This window comes from Lagopus muta, chromosome Z (assembly GCF_023343835.1).
Source record: "Lagopus muta isolate bLagMut1 chromosome Z, bLagMut1 primary, whole genome shotgun sequence".
Lineage (NCBI taxonomy): Eukaryota > Metazoa > Chordata > Aves > Galliformes > Phasianidae > Lagopus > Lagopus muta.
The window spans coordinates 23,489,880-23,510,515 of NC_064472.1; the positions used below are offsets into that span (position 1 = coordinate 23,489,880).

General features: G+C 41.1%; 1 protein-coding gene across 2 annotated transcripts in view; it reads left to right on the top strand.

Moving 5' to 3' along the window:
* The first annotated feature begins 875 nt into the window (after positions 1-875).
* The window catches only part of LHFPL2 (LHFPL tetraspan subfamily member 2), a 122,053-nt gene continuing 102,292 nt past the window's right edge, over positions 876-20,636 (top strand). The window contains exons 1-2 of one of the 2 annotated variants that reach the window (XM_048932549.1): positions 18,698-18,724; positions 18,922-19,055. The gene's annotated coding sequence lies outside the window, so the exon portion shown is untranslated. Of the gene's footprint in view, positions 1,064-18,697; positions 18,725-18,921; positions 19,056-20,636 lie in introns of those variants that run through there. The other variant, XM_048932548.1, reaches the window with a different exon arrangement.

Genomic DNA, 20,636 nt, shown 5'->3' on the forward strand with positions numbered 1-20,636 from the left:
GATTCTCTCTGCAGATGTTTATGGATCACTGCTCCTGGACACAAGTGTACTCAGAACCAGGCATCTCGCAACACTTTGCAAATTACAAAATTTTTGGAAAGCTTGTACCATTGAGTGCTTCCTTGGAAATGGTAGCATATGAATGGGGGATTTCACAGGGGGACTGACGGGAAATAATTAGTTGTGAGGGGGAAAAGATTCCAGTAAAACAGACAAACAAGCAAAGGTAGATGCCTTGCAGACAATTTGAGGTGCTTTCTTGCAGTGAAAACTGTATAATAATTAACTGCTGCTTTTTTTCCCTTTTTTTTTTTTTTTTTTTTTTTTTTCCCCTTCCTTTAGACAGTCCAGACAAGGAGGAACGTGTGGAAGCAAGAGTTCAGCACTCCCACTTTCTAATGTGTCCTCTAAGATAAGGTCGAGCAGGGCCGTTTTGAGAGTAATGGCTGTTTCTGTTAGAGCAGCTATTGTATTGTACGGCTGTTGTAACCTACGGCTGTTGTAGAACTATTGTACCATGTAGCCATTGTAACATACAGCTACTGTAACCTACAGCTCTTGTAACAGTCGTTCTTACTATGGCTAAGAGTAGAGGGCGGTTGATGGGGGTCCGCCGCTGCTCCTCTCGCAGTGGAGGCGAACGCCAGTCCGTCTCACTCCCTCAAGACTTCGGCGTCCGCTGCCCTCCGATGACCGCTCCCAGCGGCACTCCCCTTCGGCCGCCGCTCCAGGACAGACACGAGGCGCCCCGCGGACCCTCCGCACCCCGGGCCGCCCGCAGCGCCGCCCCGCGTTGAGTCCCATCCCGCAGCCCGGGGCGGGGAGGCGGCTGTCGTGGGCAGGGCAGAGGCGCCGCGTCCCTCCCCTCGCCGCACTCCCTCCCTCCGGGTGGAGGCGGCCGGGTCGGCTCTCGCCGGGTTCCCATTCCTCCTCCCTCGGTGCATGGTGGCGGCGGGAGCGGGGCAGGGTGAGCCCGGCGGGGCGCGGGCCGGAGGCGGCGGCGGGAGCGGAGCGGAGCCACAGCGCGCAGGAGGAGCCGGGGAGCGGGCACTGCTCGCAGGAGGTGAGGCGGCGGCGCGAAAGTTGTGCTAGAGAGAGGGAGGGAAGGAACAGGAGGAAGAAAGAAAGCGGAGCGCTGGGAGCGCTCCATTCATTGCCCGAGCGCCGGCTGGGCGGCAGCCATGGGACGGGACGGGACGTGGCGGAAGCCAGCCGGTGCCCGCATCGCTCCGAGCAGTGGGGCCAGAGGGCGCCTGCTCGCCCCGTCCCCTCCATTCCCGCGAGGTGGCGGCGGAAGCTCTTCCTCGGGACTCAGGGCGCCTCGGCCGGGGCGGGAGGGCTCTGAGATCGCGGGGTCCCTTGGCTCCGTGCGGGGCGGGATGCGGAGAGGGGGAGCGGCAGCCAAAGTGGAGCGCGCTGCTTCCCGCACCCATCTCGCACGAGGTGCCGGCCGGTGGCAGCCCCAGCCTCGCTGCGGGGAAAGGTGAGGTTCGTCTCGGCCGCTCAGCGCTGCTCCGAACGTGCTCTTGCTTCCCCGCATCTTTCTATCCTCTGCTTTCGAAGGGTCTGAGAAGGGTTTTGTTTCTTGGGAGCCTTTTGGAAGGGGAAAGCAAGGCACAGCGCGCGCGTCGGTAGAGGTTTGTTGGAGTGATTCCATCATGTGGAAGGCGTGAACGCGCTGTTGCGGTCCCAGGGCAATCAGCCGAGCGCTGTGCCAAGTGCACAACCTCTGGTACTGCTACCGGAGGGCCGGGTGCTGCCAGCCGTCGGCGGGAGCGCCGGTCCCAATGAGAGACGGGATGTGAGAAGTAACGAAAGAAGAAAAAGCTCAGGCTGACCTCATCTGGAAGGAAATGTTATGTGTGTTAATTAAAAGGTATGGCATTGTTAGGGAGACATCCCTAGGTGCAATTACAGATTCCTTAATGAAAATGCCAGATCCGTCCCAGTCCTGCTCTGGGTTCTGGCCATGTGAGTGCACACCTGCAGAGAGCCCTCTTGTTTTTTTTGGTCATTGAAACCTCACAGGGGCCTGAATATCTGCTGTGCACAAAGCGTGGTGTGTTGGAAAGCATTGGTGGTACTCAAGTCAATATTCTTCTGAATAAAACATGTCACAAAAGTGTAATCCTAGTTAAACTATGGCATCTTATTGAGTATTTTCCTTCTTTGCCTCTTATTAAAGCAGAGTACAGACAGACCATCCATCCCTGATGAGCAGGTTTCATCTCAGGCACAGTTTTGTGGCACTGTAACTCCGTTTCCATTGTGTATGATGGCAGCAAACATCATTCACTCACATCATTGCTTCCTTCTCAAGTTTTCTCTGTCTGGGGGATAGTGTGGTTTTAATAAGTGGTTAGGAAATTACCCACTTTATCTTTTTGTAGTTAATCATTGTTTTTATTAAGCATTCAGGAAAGTGCTGGGGTGATGATGTACCTGCATGTTAGGCAAGTAATAGTATTGGGTTGTTTGTTTCTAAGAACTTAATTTTTTGGGGCTGCATGCTGGATTTCTGTACAGAAATATATTTCTTTTCCTCCTACTTAATTGGAGGGCTTGCCTATGCATCAGCTCACTTGCTCACAACCGGTTGTGCTGTGTTGTTATGTCTGGGTCAGGATTGCTGTGACTGTGGTGGTGCTGCAGCCTGCAGCTGTGCACAGTCCTCATGGCAGTGTATGCTCTGGCCAGCAGGGACTGTGGGTGCCATGCTGCAGGCAGCCAGGCTGTGACAGAGCCTGGTTGAGCTGCATGGAGTCTGGTAGCTGCCCCAGGATAGGGGCCTGGTTTTGTTTTGTGTTCTGTGGCAGTGCAGGCACTTAAAAAAAAATTTTAAAAAATCTTGAAGTGGAAAGGAGGGATGAGTGATTGTTCTGAGTGACGTGAAGAATACAACTACTGTTCTCCAAGTTTTGTATTTCCAGAATTTCCTCCTATAATACACAGTTTGTACCAGTAGGATGACTTCCAGTAGAAGCGAAGTGGTGGTCACAACTGGGAACACAGCTAGCTGCTCAGTTCATCCCTAAATGCAGCAGGCACTAGTTGTCCATAGGAGAAACAACAAGTCTGTGAAATTCCCTTTCTCACTGACTTCAAGTCCACTGATTCCAGGGCTGAAGAAAGAGGAAGAAAACCCTTCATGTAAGACCAGCCCCATTAGACGGCTGCATGCTAGCACATACTGTTCTTCTGGGCTGCCCATTCTCTCCACCCAGCCTGTGGGCAGGGAACAGGGCTCAGCTGCTGAGCTGCCAGCTGGCAATGCCGGGAGCACTTCTGTGTCCCTGTCCTTCCCAGCCTCCCTTACCCAAGAGCAGTTTCCAATTTTTCCTTCTGTTGAGGATCCTATCATTGGGTTGTCAATGTTTATAATGCATGTGGGAGAGGGGGCAGAGGTGGTGAGTGACTGGAAGGCACTGCCTGCTCTTAGAGCCCTTTTGCTGGTGCGAAGACACTTGCTGATGTGATTATAGCTGACAAGTCTGGTAAGCTTTGATTGGCCCTTTTCCACTTTCTGGTTTTCCAGTTTTCACAAGAATTGATAGGATTCTCCCAGGTCACAATACCTAAGGTCTTCTCTGCAAATGTGGAGCTAAAATGATATGCTGTTCTGTAATTAGCATGGTAACTACAGATGAACTGGAATTAAACTGAACGTAGGGCTTTGGCAAAACAAATTTAAAAAAATCGTTATTACTTGTCTTCTTACCTTGCTGGGGAGGTGTGGTCATGCACTCTGAAAGCTGTGTAAAGAGCAGCTCTAGTACTTTATTTTTAAACAATCTTCTAATTAAAGCAAATAATTTTGGTCATTTTCATCTTATGCTGTTGAATGTAATTGATGTATTCCGGAAAATATTTTTCTGCTGATTTGAGATCTTTTTCTTATTTACCTTTTTTTTTTGGTCACTCTGTTGAGATTCTAGAAGGTCAGACAAAGATCATGGATAAGCATTTTAACACCAGTTAATCAGAGAATAGAATTATCAGTTTTCCTAAATGTATTTTTCTAGAAGAGAGTCTTGTGAAAGTCAATTCCAAAGAAAAATATCCCCACAGTGAAGAAGTAATTAAGATATAAATTTGCCACAAAAGTCAAGTAAATGACCAAAAAAATAACCAATCTATCTGAACAAATCTGAAATTCTGAACTTGGTGAATAGTCTAGTAATTGGGCAATTACCTTTTCCATGACCAAGCACAATAAATCACAGTAGAAGACAACTTGAGACAGCTATGTTGTTGATACAATCACTAGAACCCAGTAACTGTAAAACATAATAAACAGATCACTCTGTTGCTAAAGATTCATTTCTCTAGTTTTCCTTGTCTCCTGGTCCTCATAATCATGCTGACTTTTGCATTTTGGGACTCTGTGGCCAAGTTAGATGGTGGATTCTTCAAGGGAGAATCCAGACTGTTTATCTACCTGCATGATGAGAGCGCTGCAGCAACATTTTTGCTTGGAAACAGCACTTATTTACATTGATTTAAGTATTGTTGGTTAGATTTATTTATTTTTTTAAGGCTTTAGGCTCCCTGGTGAGAGCATGGAACTAAATGATAAACTAAGAAAGTGAAATACTATAGAAAGAGAAAAAAAGCTGCCTTAGAAAAAGCATGTTGCAGCCAACTGAGACAACTGTAAAGTGTAACTGAACAACACATGGAAAAACTGTACATTAAGCTGATCTTCAGATCTTTTCATTTTCATCTCTAAACAGCTTGTAGTGCTACAAAAGAGCTAATGAAGCAATTTTGCCAAAGCATCTGTCTAGCTTAATTTTTGCTATTACAACTTGAACGTCATCAGGACTGAAATGTTGCAGTGGTTTGTTAAAAGCCATGCAGATTTTCAAGGAGCTTCATTCAAGTGGTGTGATTTCTCAAGGTAGCTGGGATTTGGGTTGCTGTGGCATTAGTTTGGATTCCAGTCATAATCCCTTAAACAGGTTTGGAAATAATCACCTGTGATATCGGAGGACAAATTCAAGTGCTGTATTTGATCTTCTGAGGTTGCAGATAGGGTCCCTGTTGGTGCCATCTGTGTTTACAGATTTTATAACTGTATTCGCCAGGAGAGTATCTGTAGGCCAAGTAAATTTACATAGGTCAGTGAATTGCAGTGTACATCAGGGTCATTGTAAACAGCTGTTTTTTTTCCAGAGTTTGCACTGAACCATCTTTCTCAAAAATGGACCACCTCACTAAAGTTGGTGTTGGTGCTGATGCACCAGTTTTATATGCTGCTAAACAACTTTGAGAGAAGCTCTGTTTCAATGGCTGTGTGCTCTTGTTATGGTCTTTCAGCACGTGTGTATTCCTTTGATATGTCCTGCACAGACAGGTTGTATGTTAATATTAAAATTCAGTCATATTTGAGGATTTGTTTCTATGCTTTTAAAAAATTATTTTAACCTACAAATTCAACATCAACTGGTGGTCCAAGTTTAGCATGATAATGCCAATGTAGTTCTATGCCTAAGAGAAAGTTTCAAGCAGTGTTGTCTCCTGCCTGCTTTCTTTATCTGTGCATTGATTTTTCTTATGCCAATGCTATTCTGGTATGGTTTATCTTTCAAGAGTTAACTAAGTTCTCATTTTTCTCTCTATTTTAGGTTTTCTTTAAGCTACTAATAGACATAGTATGTGACAGCCGGAGTGCAAGATTTTCCGCAGACTGCCCAGCTGATTGCCCTGTTGAGATGCTTTATAATTGAGTAGAGGTAGCCAGTTTGCAGAAATATGCATGAGGTTTGTGTTGTGCGTGCTTGTTTATTCAGACATTAGTTGTGATCATGGCTGCATAAAATCAGTGTAATTACCTTCAACCAATCTTTATGCCAAAGTGACCCAGACCACATTCCATGACAGCCCTGACAGCTTGAATTAGAGTTTGCTTTTCATCGCAGGCAGATTTGGAGAACAGAAATATCCAGCCTGTCTTGAGTTTGCATACTGCAAGAAGGCACATGTTAATGTGAAAGAGTGAAAGTTCAGACTAAAACAGCACCTTAGGAATATTTTGATTCACTGATGTTTGACCAGCCTGTGTTGGCAGAATTTATGTAGTTTTTCTGTTGTGTGTTCTACATGCTGCCCAGTAAATAGATAAGACAATTTCTCTCAGGATGTTGCACGTCTACACGCGCTATACTGGGCAGAGTATGCATCTGCTTCCAATCTGCATTTGAGGAGACTGTTAGAGAATAGGAGTCCTCACTTTTGGTGTAATCATGCAGCTCTTAGCTGCTCTTAGACTTTCTTTCTTTCTAAAGCTTCCTGGATATGGTCAGGGAGAGATCTAGATAATATTTTGTATATGAACAGGCTACTTCAAATCTGTTTTCTGTGGCATGAGGGAAGAGATTAACCCACTCTACACTGCCATGGTGCAGTCTCACTTTGAGTGGTGAGTTTGGGTGCAAACTGGGTGCAGTTTGTGGTGTCACAGTGTAAGGACATAAACCTATTAGACAAGGTCTAGGCAGAGTTTAGAGGGCAGAATTTATGAGGAGCGGCTGAGGCCCCTGGCTGTGCTGAGCACAGAGCAGAGGAGCTGAGGGCAGCACTTGTGGCAGCTGCAGCTCCTCACAGGAGTGGAGGGCAGCGCTGAGCTCTGCTCTGTGTGACAGCGACAGGGCCTGAGGGAACGGCATGGAGCTGTGCCAGGGGAGGGCAGCTGGGCGCTGGGGACAGGGTCTGCACCAGAGGGCGGTGGGCATGGAACGGGCTGCACAGGGCAGGAATTCAAGGAGCACTTTGATGGCACTCTCAGACATATGGTTTGAATTTTGGATAGTCTCGTGTGGAGCCAGGGCTTGGACTCAGTCCTTGTGGGTCCCTTCCAGCTTGGGATGTACTGTGATTATATGAAATGATCCTAAAAAAACAGGACGGGAAGAGACCTTATGAATTCATCCAGTCCATTCATCTGCCTCCAGTTATGATCATCTAGATCTCCTATGTGACTTGTTATCCCAGCAATCTCCCTTGTATCAACTTGCAATGAGAAATTTTCTTCACACATTATCAAATTCATACATTTTTTATTGTAATTTCACACCATCCTGCATCTCTATTAGACAGAGAAAACAGTTGTTTTTTATTCTTAGAGTGTGTTTTACTAGGTTTACTTCTTACCTATTCTAGCCTACTGTTTCTTCAAGCTCAGTTATTTCACCTCAGAGGTGCTTTTTTCTTGTACTTCAGTTATTCTTGTTACTTTTCTTGAGTTATCTTTCATCGTCTCACATCTATTTTGAAGTTTTCTATTCAAATTAGGACTCTATTAACCTTGAGGATTTACTAATATTGTTGAGTGAAATAGAAAAGGATCCTCTTCGTGCTTGCTAATTCAATGCTTGTCTTGCAGCACTATAACTTTTTCATGTTCAGGCAGATCCTTGTCCGAGCACAAGGGTTATAAGACATCCTTCTCACTCTTTGCTTTACTGCTTATTGTTTCTGCCTGCCTGTAACATTTTGCACGTGTTCTTATCAAAGATGATAATAGTTTCTCAAGTAATTTCTCAGGTTTGTCAGGTTTGAATTCTCAACTCTTCCTCTAACAAACTTACTACCTTCTGCTAATACAATGGGTTACTTTTTCAGCATCTGTACAGTGTGGACAGATATTTTTGGGAGCCTTACCTTAAAGAAAGGAAGACATTTCTAACTGTCTCTCTCTGTCTCTTTTTTTTTTTTTTTTCCCTAAATGTAGTGATCCTTTTAATGAAAGGACATGTCCTTCCATTAAAAGATATTTTCCTAGTAGTGCAAGTGTTTTAGCCATATGCATTGAAGAATCTGGGGAATGAAAATTCACTGGGCCTCATATGAGCCTGTTGGTTGGGGAAAGCAATTTGTGCAGATGTTAATGCTCAGGGAGAACCTCCTTTCTCAAGTCTTTCAGTTAGCTTCCAGGTGGTGGAGATAATACTTCTCATAAGAAATGAATGCCCTACATCCTTAGTTGTTTTCATAATGTGAGTACTAGGTCACTGCATAATCAGTGCACATTGAAAAATGCATTTTCAGGAGTACTGGCTTTAGTTCTGAAAATACATTTGTGTCTGAAAGAGGAACAGAATAGTGATAAACTCTGGCAAAATTTAATGACTGTAAGAAGGCAGTTTAATGAAGAGTCTGAGGAATAAATTGAGGAGTGGGAATTTCTCCAGAGGGTCTGTATGGCCAACAGGTTATCAGGGAATAAGTTAAGGCCATAATAGAAAGGTTAAGTTGATATTTTGCCTTTCTATTTGCAGTAGGAGAAATGAATAGAGGTTTTTGCAATGGAAATCCTTGTCATGGAAAACTTGTTAGAAGGTCAGTTTTGAACTGTTGTTGGGAGTTGCAGAAGAACTGATTGAGAAAGGAAATAACTGTTAAATATGCAGTGATGTTTCATTTGAAACACTTTGGTAATGGAGGGTTGAACATGGTGAATGTGTGGCATCTTCACAGGGAATCCAGAAGAGGGACCACAGGCCAGTGGTTTGCAGACTATGGTCTGCAACGTGTGGGTGTACCAAGGAATAGACTTAGTGGAAAAATGAGATAGTGGGGCAGAGAGAACATGTGTTTTTCAAGGGGCATTAGTGGCTTATAAACCTGGAGGCATATAGATAATGGAGATAGGGGTGATTTTTATGTTTCTAAGAATTCAGAAAAGCTCTTAAGGAAAACAGTTTGCTATGGTGGGGAAAAGCAAATCTTCTTGCATGGGCAAGAAAGCAAAAAACCAGCAGTGGATGTAAATGGCTTATTATTACAAGAAAGGAAGGTTACCAGTAGAGACGCACATGGATTTGTTTGACTGCCAGTGCTGTTCCTACATGATTCAGGAGAAATAATAACTTGCAGTATGCATTTGCTGCTGTGTAATTCCTGGTAACAAACACCTGCAAAAGTATTTTTAAGACCAAGAAGCTAGGCAAAAAACAGTATATGCAACTGAGTGTTGAAGAAAAGCTGATGGAAATGCTGGGACAAGGAGACCAGACCTACCATGGTTGTAAAGTGATAGACTCTGTGCTGGCTGGCTTATCTCTTAGATATGAGATCTTGGACAATAAATGTTTCCATGACTATGTCACAGTTAAAAAATCAAGTGGAATGTTAGGAATCTAGGTTATTGGGATTCTTTCTTAAAGGAATGGGACACAAGTCTGCCATTTGTATCCTGAGGGTACTTACATCTTCAGTGCTTACGTGCATTTATGAACCACCATCTCGGAAAGGTTCCATTAGAACTGGAAAACACCCAGTTAAGTCTTACAAGGACAATTGCAAATGTATAATATTTTCTATTCAAAGAACAGTTAAGTTGATGAGAAAAATAGACACGTAGGGATGCAGTGATAGTTTTATAAAATCATGCATGGGATGCCAGGAGTGACAGATGTCGTTGTCTCTCCCAGTATGAGAACTAATGGGCATGTCAATGAAGCTAGAAAGTGTTGGATTCAGAATAGCAAAAAAAAAAAGAAATATTGTTTCACTCACACGTCATTAAATTGTGTAACTTTACAGGATGTGGTGTGGTGGATACTGAAAATTTATAGCAATTCAAAGGGAGACGGGACAAAATGAATGGAAGAAAAGGTCTGTAGTGCATTAATAAATACATAAGCATGACCTCTGACTTTGAAAGACGCTGAACAGCAAATTGTTGGAGACTGGAGATTATTTGGGGAAAGTATGACTAAATGCTTACACTATTCTTATCCTCTTCCCCAGACATATGCTTTTGGCTGCCCTTGGAGACAGGGGTACTGGGTAGAAGATTTGACCTGGCGTAATTTTAGATTTGTCTTTTTAACTCGCATAAACTTGAGACGCATTTTTCTCTGAGCTAGCAACTCAGGGTAGCATCTGCAAATCTTGTATTTTTTATACTAAAAGCCTCCTTTTCTTTATAATTTAAGACAGAAGTACATTTTTTAACAAAACACAGACATTACCATGAACTCTTGTCTTTCTTCTGCCAGTTGATGTTAACTACAAATTATGTTTCATTTCTGCCTTACTAAAATGCCAGATGAGATAATACATGTTGTCTTGTTTGGGGAATCTAAGCAGCTATGTCTGTAATCCTAGCTTGGTTTTTCCGATTTATTTTCTCCAACAGTTGTTTGAAATTTTATTAAATGCTGACATGCACACAAAATACGTGAGATTGCCTGTAGAGCTAGAAAAATGGTTGAAAGTTCTTATATCACAGAATGAGACAGAGAGGTACAGAAAGAAGGATGCTGGGCTACGTACTTTTCTCCAGACACTGATGTAGTGGATTAATTTGGAGTGTGGATTCAGTGGTGTATCTTTAAGGCATTCACAGTCAGATCAAATATGTATAGTCACATGGTGCAAAGTTCTACCATAAACATATCCTTTCAGCCTAAATTTTACTAAGCTTATGTTAGCATAAAAAGGTTTTCTTCTGTGTCAGATACTATTAGTCTACCTAGAACCAATATTGCTAAGTTAGATATCATTTGTACGTCTGCGCTGTTGTGAAGTCCTCATGAAGGCAGTGTCCTTTTCTCTGTCGAACTGGACAGAAATGTGTTTGTATTTGCACCTGCTCTGGGGTCTTTATTGCATGGCAATTGTACCCACTGATGACGTACAAGATGGGTAATTTGGTATTAATTAACATGGAGCCATATGTTGCATACGCATTCTTGGCTTTTTTGTCATGTGTTGATACGTTTAACAGGGCATTACTGACTTGTCTAAAGTGGCTATGAAAGTTAAATGGCCAATGCTTTCTGCTCCAGATTGTATCTGCAGGTGTTTTCATGTCTGACCACTTAAATTTTCCCTATATTTTTGTACTCTTAAAATATTTTATGCTCCTTTTCTTTATAGTCTGAGATGTGGGGGAAAGCGATTTTGCCTGGATGTGGGCAACATGTTCAGTGATGGGTTGCCATAGAGGTTTTTTTAATCTGTAGCTAGTATTAACCCATTCTGTGCACTCTGTGTTAGCAGCAGCTAGATTCCCCATTATCTCCTGCTACTGAGGTAGGGACCAGGCTACAGAGGCACGGGTCATATGGTAGGTAGTAGGATGTCCCTTCATTGTGTTTGTAGTCTGCTTCCACATCTGCCACTAAAGTATGTTTTTATCAAGTGCTCCATTCACTTCACAATCTGTTATGAGCTAGGTTGAAGTATGTGGCTTTGGTGGTGGGGGAGGCAGGAGTGTGCAGAGGTCTGAGAGAACGTTTGGGTTTGTGTAGGTGAGGCTATTGAAGTTTGTTGTAAATAACTGTGAGTGCTGTTTTGTTATTGTTGGGGTGTTTGTATATAGTAGTCCCTTTGATCTTTGCATGTTGAGTGAATGCTAATTCAGGACTATTTTATGACTACCTTAAGAATAAACTGTTGAAAACCTCAGAAGTCTTCTGATCTTCAAATGTCATCTTCTATTACCTGTAAATATTTGAACTGATTATATATTTGCACACAGCAAATACAGTTCTGCTCTCTGTAGGTTTATTAAAGCTATGCCAAACAGAATTAGTCATAGTCAGCAGTATCACAGCTGTGTGTTCCTGAATTGATGGAGGAAGATAAATCTTCTGTTTAGACTGGAAAGTGGTCCAGCTTTTCTGTTCCACTAAAACACCTCTCCTACATGGACAGGTGAAGGCTTAGACATGGCATTAACTGATTATGTTTCTGAGTAGTATGCTAGATAATGTGAAGCTACTCTTCAGATGCCTGAAGCCTACCTTATAGCTGAAGTGCTCTTCAGTAAAACAAAGTTCTTTGTCAGAGAATTGGGGAATACACCTGAAGGGCTCATGTGTTAGATTTGATTGCGAAAACACTCTAAAGAAAATCTTGATTTTTTTTTTTTGTTTGTTTTTCATTTAATCGTTTACTTGAGTTACACTGAGAAAGAAAGGGGAAAAAGAAAAAAAGATAAATGTCCTTCTATCCTAGCTATCAGTCAATCTGTTAACTGATCATTGATCTCTAACATAGTATCTACAGTAATGATTCTTCCACCAAGTCTTTATGTGACTAGATGTTATTCTGGGAGAGAAAAGTGTTAAATATTATTTTCAGAGGTTAAGTTTGAAAGGGAAATCATTATTTAAATGCACTCCTAAAAGACCTTACTACTATCTTCTCCGATCATAATCACAATTAAAATTTAGACAGTGGCAATAATATTAATAGAAAGATATTCATTGTCAGGGAATTTTGTTCTTTATCATATGACTCTAAAAGATATCAACAACTTGCTCAAGAAGTTCTAACATGAAAAAAAAATAATAACCAATTTGAAATTATTTCATTCTGAATCCTTGTCTATGGTCAGAGTTCTCATTAAGGGATAATCTACGTAGGCAGACATTGATCTGATGTTTATTGATTTACTTTCCATTCAATGTTTCCTCTTACAACTACAGAGAATATATTAGTTTACTGCTTTAAAAACATTTTGCATTGAAAAAGTTTGAAAAGCTAGCCTGATAACTGGGAAGATGTCACAGTTCCATGTCCCTTTCCAATCTACTTTACCATAATGACTGAACAAAGATAGATAATAATAAGCTGTTATGCTCACTTGTATTTTTCTGCACATTCTGCACATGATAGTGTGAAAGTTCAAACCTGTGTCTGTCTGGGTGGAAAAATCATTCATTGTTACAGATTCATAGAATCTTAGGGGTTGGAAAGGACCTCTGGTGATCATCTAGTCCAACCTCTTTCTAAAACAGGTTCCCTGCAGTAGGTTGCACATGAAAACATCCACATGGACTTTGAGTATCTCCAGAGAAGGAGACTTCAAAATCTCTCTGGACAGCTTGTTTCATTGCTCTGTCACACTCAAAGTAATTTTTCCTCATGTTTATATGAAACTTCCTATGTTCCAGTTTGTGCCCATTGCCCCTTGTTCTGTCACTGGGCACCACCAAAAGGAGCCTGGCCTCATTCATTTGACTCCTGTCCTTTAGATATTTCTAAGTATTTGAGAAGATCCTGTCTGTCTTGCAAACACATAGTATATTCCACAGAATCTCTGAATTCTTCAGACATTATGACTCATTTCAGGCAGATGTTGGTCTGATAATGAAGAATGGGCAATTATGGTTCCATTGTGTAACATGGTTAACCAGTTTGCAATGTAGGGGGAGAAAATTATCTAAAGCTTACTTTCTGTGGTGTGGCATAGACCAATAGGTGCCCCTCCCCAGTCAATTTCATAAAAAATATAAAGCTTTTTTCACCTTTTTTTTTTTTAAAGCAGAGTTTTGTTTTATAATTTTTGTATTCCATGGCTTCCTGCAGAGTCTCAGAAACTCGAAACTCTATTTTGTATTTCCTTATTCAGAGAAGGAAGAATGGTTGAGTGTTTGTTTTGTGGTGTTTTGTTGTTGTTTTTAAAGGAATGGTAATTGATAAGAGCAGCTAAAACCACTACTTTAAGCACTGTCTAGAACAGTGTTGCTCACTGGGCAATGTCCTCATAAAGAGAGGAAGAGATAGAAGGTCTGAGGGAGGGTGAGAAGTTGAATACAAGGGCTGAATCTGAAATCTGCCTGTGAAAAGCACATGTGTATCTCCTTGTCTGTGTTTATTTCGTGTCCATGTAGTAAGTACTCTGTCTGCTGCTCTTGTGGTAACCTACTGTCCTGTTTAAAAATTCATGTCCTCCAACTGGTGGACATTCATTTGTATTCTGCTATTCACAACTGGTCACTTTATAAAGTTTCTTAGCTGTATAGTAACATTCTGGCTGTTGCTGCACCACAAAACTTGGTGTCATCTGCAAACCCACTGAAGGAGTGCTTGATCCCATGTAAGTGATAATTGATACTGGACGAATTATACATAACAGTAGATCTGAATTTAGTTAGTTTCAATTAATATTTTTTTTTTAAATCATTACATGTATGTCCTGTTACTCCATTAATAGTTGAGGAATGTTGTAGTAGTCTTCATTTATGAAGAATGAAAGGAATGTAAATTGCACTTCAATATTGTCCTTAGAATGTAGAGGCAAATCCACACTTTAAGCCTAGAATCTTAATTTTTATTAACTTTTTTTTGTATGTGTGACTGAGATGAAGATTTCAAGCGGAAAATTGCTTTAAATGGGTACTTACAAACAGCCTAAGCCTGTCTGTGCAACAGAAGTTTGATTTTTTTTTTTTTTTTTTTTTGTGAAGTTTGCATGCTCTTAGAGTGGGGTAGATGATTCAGCAGTTGGTCCCTCCCCCAACAACACGGCTGTGCTGAGAGCCAAGTTTTTGAATGGCTTCTATTTCATCTGCTTTGCTTTGAAGATAGTGTGTGCATCATTATTTTTATAAGGGCTGCTTTACTGCAGTAGTGTTCCTTACCTGTCAACAGTTGGAGGGAAAACACTGAGTGGAAACCTTCATCTCCTCCTCTGACTTAACATAACTGGGAAGTCCTGGGTTGTCTCTTCCCTTTTGCATATGTGTTTAGTTGTTTCTTAATTTGTAGGCTGAAATGATTTGATCTGCACCCACCTCTGTGGTTGCAGACTGAATCTCAGAGTCAGCACAGTTCTGAAGGTCTCTCATGTTGAAGTTTTTAGAAAATAAATGAAGCAGTCAATAGAAAACACTGTGCAAACTCAGATGTATTTCTCCTATTGCACTGAAATTATTTGGGGGTTAAGGTCTGAGCTGAGGCTGGTAGTTATTCTTGCATCCTGAATTGCCCTTGGAATATGTGGAGTTCTGTCCGGCCAAGGGAGCAGTTCATGAGGTGGCAGAAACAGTTTGGTGAATTCTCTGTTTTTTAGCCATATTTCAGTGTTTAGAGCATTGCCAGGACGGAGCTGGTTGCTTCATGATTACGATGTGTGACTTTCTGTAGAGAGTGTGTGGTCCAGGAGACCTCACAGATTTCCTGGATGTGGCCCACACTGTGGCTGTATCTGTTCTTTATTGTATCAGTTCACTAGCAGTAGATAAACAATTTTCTCTAATGATTATATGTTTTTTCTTTTTGTTTGTATGTTTGTTTTTATATGGCTAAATGAGTTTCTGCCTCTAGAGGGAAATTATTTTGCCTCCCTTTCGCTTACTTGTCTGTGTACTCATGATCTTGCTTAGCTCAGCTGATAGATTCACCACCTATGAATTTGTTTATTCTGGAACATGGTAGAAAGCTATTTTACTATGGAGGCTGTTCAATTTTTAAACACATATGCTGTCTGAAAAATATAAAAGCAAGTGGCAAAGGGCTTAAATTTTTATACTATTTAATATTTTAAAAAAATCTGATTACTTGCTATACAGCTATCTTTTGGAATGTATTTCTGGTTGAATGAACAGAGAGAAAATCCTAATTTTGTTTGATTAGGTGTGTAACAAAAGGGTTATTTGGCCATAATTGAGATGATTTCTTAAATTATTTATTTATTTATTTATTTATTTTTAATTCAGAGTTGACTCTTGTGCAATATTAATATATAATTTTGCAGGACAGAAATCTGTCAAGAAAATACTAGCAGATACAGACACTGTAGTATCATCCCCTGTTCAGCATCTATCTTCCCAAATAAAAAATAACAGCAGGAAAACCATTACATCAAGATGTATCTTGAAAAATGTTATTTAGCTACTATGCAGTTTAAACTGAAAAGGAAGTGGGACTGAGAATTCTAAAAACTGATAATGAGTGAGAATGCTAAGAAATGTTGAGAATATTTGAGATCTGAGTTTGAGATGGTGAAAAAAAATCAGTTCCAAATATTGTATGCGAAAATAACTTACGGACCAGGAAAGAATGAAAAGAAAACACATCTCTTCCCTGTTTTGTAATTTACCTCTCTTTTCTGGAGTTCATTTTCATTTATTTGAACTGCAGGCTCTTTGAGGTTCCTACTACGAAAAGATGATGATAAAATCAAAGACATTAAGAGAAAGGTATCAAACTGATCAAAGGTTGGTGGGATTACTTTTGAGCAAAACAAAACTTCTTTTAATTGCTTTGTTAAATGATGAAATGAGGTCAAGGAAACAAGGTGATATTTGGTTGAAATGAAGAAAACATAGGTTATGTGTCAGTGTTACTCTGTGTATTGAAATCATTTTCTCTGAAACTGTTTCCTGTCAAATAGCAAAGATGACATTAGTCAGATATGTTAAAATTAAATGGGATACTCTGTTCAATGTCTTACATTGACCTGGACTGACTGGACTGTTTTCTATTTCTTTTCTAAGAGAACAGTTTTGGCTTTTGTTTTGTTTTTAAATGAACTTGAGCTGTTATAGCAGTTAATGCAGGGAGGGTGCTGCACCTTGCTTGCAGGTTCAAAACAGGAAAAGTGTTCTTAATCTCTGCCAGTATAGAGATGGGCACTTGCATTCCTTCAGGGAAATCCCCAGAGATGTCTGATGCATCCACCGAGATAAGATAGGAGACTTTGGTTCATGCAGTTATTGCACCAAATGTCCTGAACCTTCTGATGATAAGGTAAGTTCTCACACAAGATGGACACAGGTGGATGACCTTCTATGACAAGAGGCTGAACTGCAAGAATAAGTTAAAAAAGCTTCATTATATCAGACACAGATTGTAATAATCATATTCCAGTAGAAGACAGTACTTAGTAGGAGGCACTGGTCTCCGGTGACTCAGAAAAGCGAGGCTCCACTTTAGTCCCCACCCTTCTGCTTCACTACTGAAAGCAGGTAAGAAGCTCTTACAGCTATAGACACTCATAATACCTGTGACTAGGATCTGCAAGAAGAAACCATACTGGCAGCCTGCAGTAGATATCATGAAAAGAAATGCTGCATGCTTGTAGTGGGTGACTCTGTTCAAAGGCATTGAGGCTCCCCTCTACCAGTCTGACAGGGAGTCTTGAGAGGTTTGTTGCCTTTTGAGAACCAAGATCCATGACGTGGCTAAGAGTGTGCCACAGCTTGTCAAGAGTATAGACTATCCACTATTGCTCTTTTATGTGGGCATGAATGATTCTGAAAGCTGGAATGTGGGCAGAATCTAAGAAGACTATAACGTTGTGGGAGTGCAAGTGAAAAACACTGGTGCCCGAGTTATCTTCTCTTCAGTTTTGCAAACTGGAGGAAGGCAGGAAGCCAGAAGTAGTTGTATAATGTATACCAACTCCTGGCTACATGGCTGGTGCTGGCATGAGGCATTTTGGTGCTAGCATTTTGTTTTTTATGATGATGGAACTTTCTATGAAAATTATAACCTGTTAGGGAGAGATGGGATCCACCCATCTAGAAGAGGCAGGGGGACCTTTGGCAGCAGACTCACTAACCTGGTGAGGCAAGCTTTAAGCTAAGGACTTGGTGGGCAGGGTCCAGAAAAGCGATGCTCTCACCACTGCAACTGCTGGGAAATGCACTAGGCCAACCAGAACAGTGACAGATGTTCATTAGCTGCTTCCCATGATATGAACTAGAAGAAGGCCAGCCACTTCAAGGATATGTGTAGTTATGCCCTCTTGCATCTCTTTAGAAATACCTGCATCTTCTGCTGCCTTTTCTTCTCTGATGCGCCTTCATGCCAATGCATGCAGCATGGGAATAAACAGGAAGAACTGGAGATCCGTGTCTGGTGGCAGAGTTGTGATCTCATTGTGGTCGTGGAGACATGGTGGATAACTTGCAGAAGTAGAAAGATATGAGCTTTTTAGGAAAGACAGGCCAGTGAGGCAAGGTGATGGAGTTGCTGTTTATGTGGGAGAGCAATTGAAATGTATTGAGCTTTGCCTCGGGCTGAATGATGGAGAGCTTACAGGTGGAGAGCTTATGGGTGAGAAATAAGGGGCATGCTAATACAGGCATCTCTTTCATTTGAAGTTTCAGATGCAATGACAATGAATTAAGCCAGAAGATACAGCCTGTGCAGCAGATTTAAATGGGACAGCTGAGCTCTTTCAGTTCCCTCTCCTTAGCTTCATAACTTCATCCCCTCTTGTGAATTCATAAATGTCACTCATAACATACTTTTCAGTTAACTCAACCATCTTTTAATCATACATTCTTTTGGTGTTTCCAGTGTTTTCAGAATAGGTGAGATGTGGCACACAACCATGAAGTAAGGCTTATTAAATTAATTGTCTATGATAAATACTAATTTTAAAGATATGAGGCACTTTCATACTTAACCATTTTTAAAGCTTTCTGTGATTCTGTCTGTTTTCAGTTTTAGTTAGTGTGTTTACAGTTCATAATTAAAAATTTTTATCCTAAAATTCACAAAAATTGGTCCTTAAAGACAAAGTTAACTATTTTTACATCTCATTGCTGTTTGAGTAGGCTTTCTTCATGAATGCGTGATTTGATGAGAGTGATTTTATAGAAACAACTGAATCCTCAACCATCCATACTGAGGAAAAGTGCTTTTCAGAAACTTTAGCATTCTGAAATGTAATGAGGATAATTGTTGCTAGATTACTAAAATATGGAAAGCATAAGTTGATCTTTCATTTATAGCTAGGGTAACTGCATTAGAAATGCCAAGTCTTGTCTTGAACCAGTGATTGAGCACCTGGTAGGAAGGCAGGGCCAACCCAAGGGAGCTCAGGCGCATGCAGTGCAGCTGAGTGACCAGAAGGGGTGGAGCTAGGATCTAGATCTACCCCTTCTCAGACCTCATTTAAGGGTTGGCAGTGGAGCTGAAAGCATCTTGTCTGGTGATCTGTCTCCTCAAAGACTGCGTGGGCCTGCCTAAAGTAAGAAGATTCTTTCTCTTTTTCTGCACCTACTGCTTTTACATCTGAGCAGACCTTGTTGCTCCTCCATTTTGTAAAAGTAGTATTTTCAAGAATGTGATTATTAGAAACGCTTCCTGTAAACTTGTAAAACACTTTATTTGATTTTAATCTAAAATAGGATTCCAATTCTGTCATTGTTTTCCTTTTATATGCAGATAAAGATGTGAAATTGGATTTGAAATTGAAGTTTCCTTTGGTTTGAAAGGAGTAGAGTGGCAGAAGTTTGAGCTTTTTTGGAGTGGAAGGTTCCTGTTTCTGCAGCACCAGTTCAGCAAAGTCTGTTATTTCTGTAAGAGATTCATCCCTGTTACCAGGGAAGTAAATACTTCCCTGTAAATGCTATGTGCTGTGTATATTGATATGATTTCCATATGCTGTTTGTGTGCACTGTGTACATTCAAATCCTATATGCACAGACTTCCATTTTGTGGGGCCTTCTGTTAGGTCTGTACACCCTGAGCTCAGTTGTCTGCTATTCTCAGGAAAAAACTCCTGATGAAATATGATTTTTCCATCCTGAATGCAGATCTGCCTTCAAGAAAGCAATCATAAAATCATAGAATGGCCTGGGTTGAAAAGGACCACAAAGATCATCTAGTTTCAACCCCCTGCTATGCGCAGGGTCACCAACCACCAGACCAGGCTGCCCAGAGCCACATCCAGCCTGGCCTTGAATGCCTCCAGCGATGGGGCATCCATAACGTCTCTGGGCAACCTGTTCCAGTGTGTCACCAGCCTCTGAGTGAATCAGTGAGCAAGAAATTCTTGTGCTTACATCAAAATTTCTTGTAGATATGCATTGCAGCATTGTTTTTATTATTATTATTATTTGAGTTCTATAGAAGAACAAAATTCTGAGTCTGCACATCCTATTCTTTGGAGAAGTGATACAATATGGGGGGTTCATTGTGTGGTATCAAATGATCAGAGCATAAAGGCCTCCAAGCATGTAATGGTAGTTTCCATACTTCTCTGAAAGAGTTACATTGCATATGTTGAATTTGCTTTTAATCTCAAAATGGCTGAGGGAAAAGCTAACGTTAATCATTTGTTGTTACTTAAAATATCTTCCAATTTTGTAAAGCTGCCCTGCCTTTCAACCATTCAGGATCTGAAACTAGCACAGTTTGGTTTGGGAAATGTTTAATTTTGCTTGGGAAAGGTGAAACTGACTATATTACCCTAGATTTGGTGAATAGGAATAGAATTGAATTGAAAAATATCTCAGTCATTTGTATTGATCTAATTAAATATATATATTAGAATATAAAATACAAAAACTCCAATTCTTAAAAAGGCTAAGTCTGTGTGGTAGTTAAGCCGTGAATGATCTGTGACAAATTTGCAGTTGCTTTCAGAAGAGCTGCAGTTGTTGAGGTAGAGGAAAACAGTTCCATTCTGGAGGGAATATAAATGTGTTAAATAATGTCTTCAGCATTTTATCTTCTCTTTCTGTTCAGGAGCGTCCTGGTTACAGGTGGGATAGAGTTGATTTTCTTCATGGTGTTGTATGATGCTATGCTTTAGGAGCTTTTAGGAGAAAAACAAAGCTGATAACACACCAGTGTTTTAGTTGTTGCTCAGCAGTGCTGCACAGAACCAAGGACATTTCAGTTTCTCAGCTCCTCATGCTGTCCTGCTAGTGAGGGCCTGTTGGGAGAAGGAGCTGGGAGAGGACAGAACCAGGGCAGCTGACCTAAGCTGGCTAAAGGGATATTCCTGGCGTGATGTGAAATATGGTGTGATATGAAAAAACTATAAAACGCAGGGGAGTTGGCGGGAGGGCAGATGCTGTCAGGGTCTGGTTGGGTGTTGGTCATTGGGTGGTGAGCAATTGTGCTGTGCATCACTTGTTTTTTGTTGGCTGTTT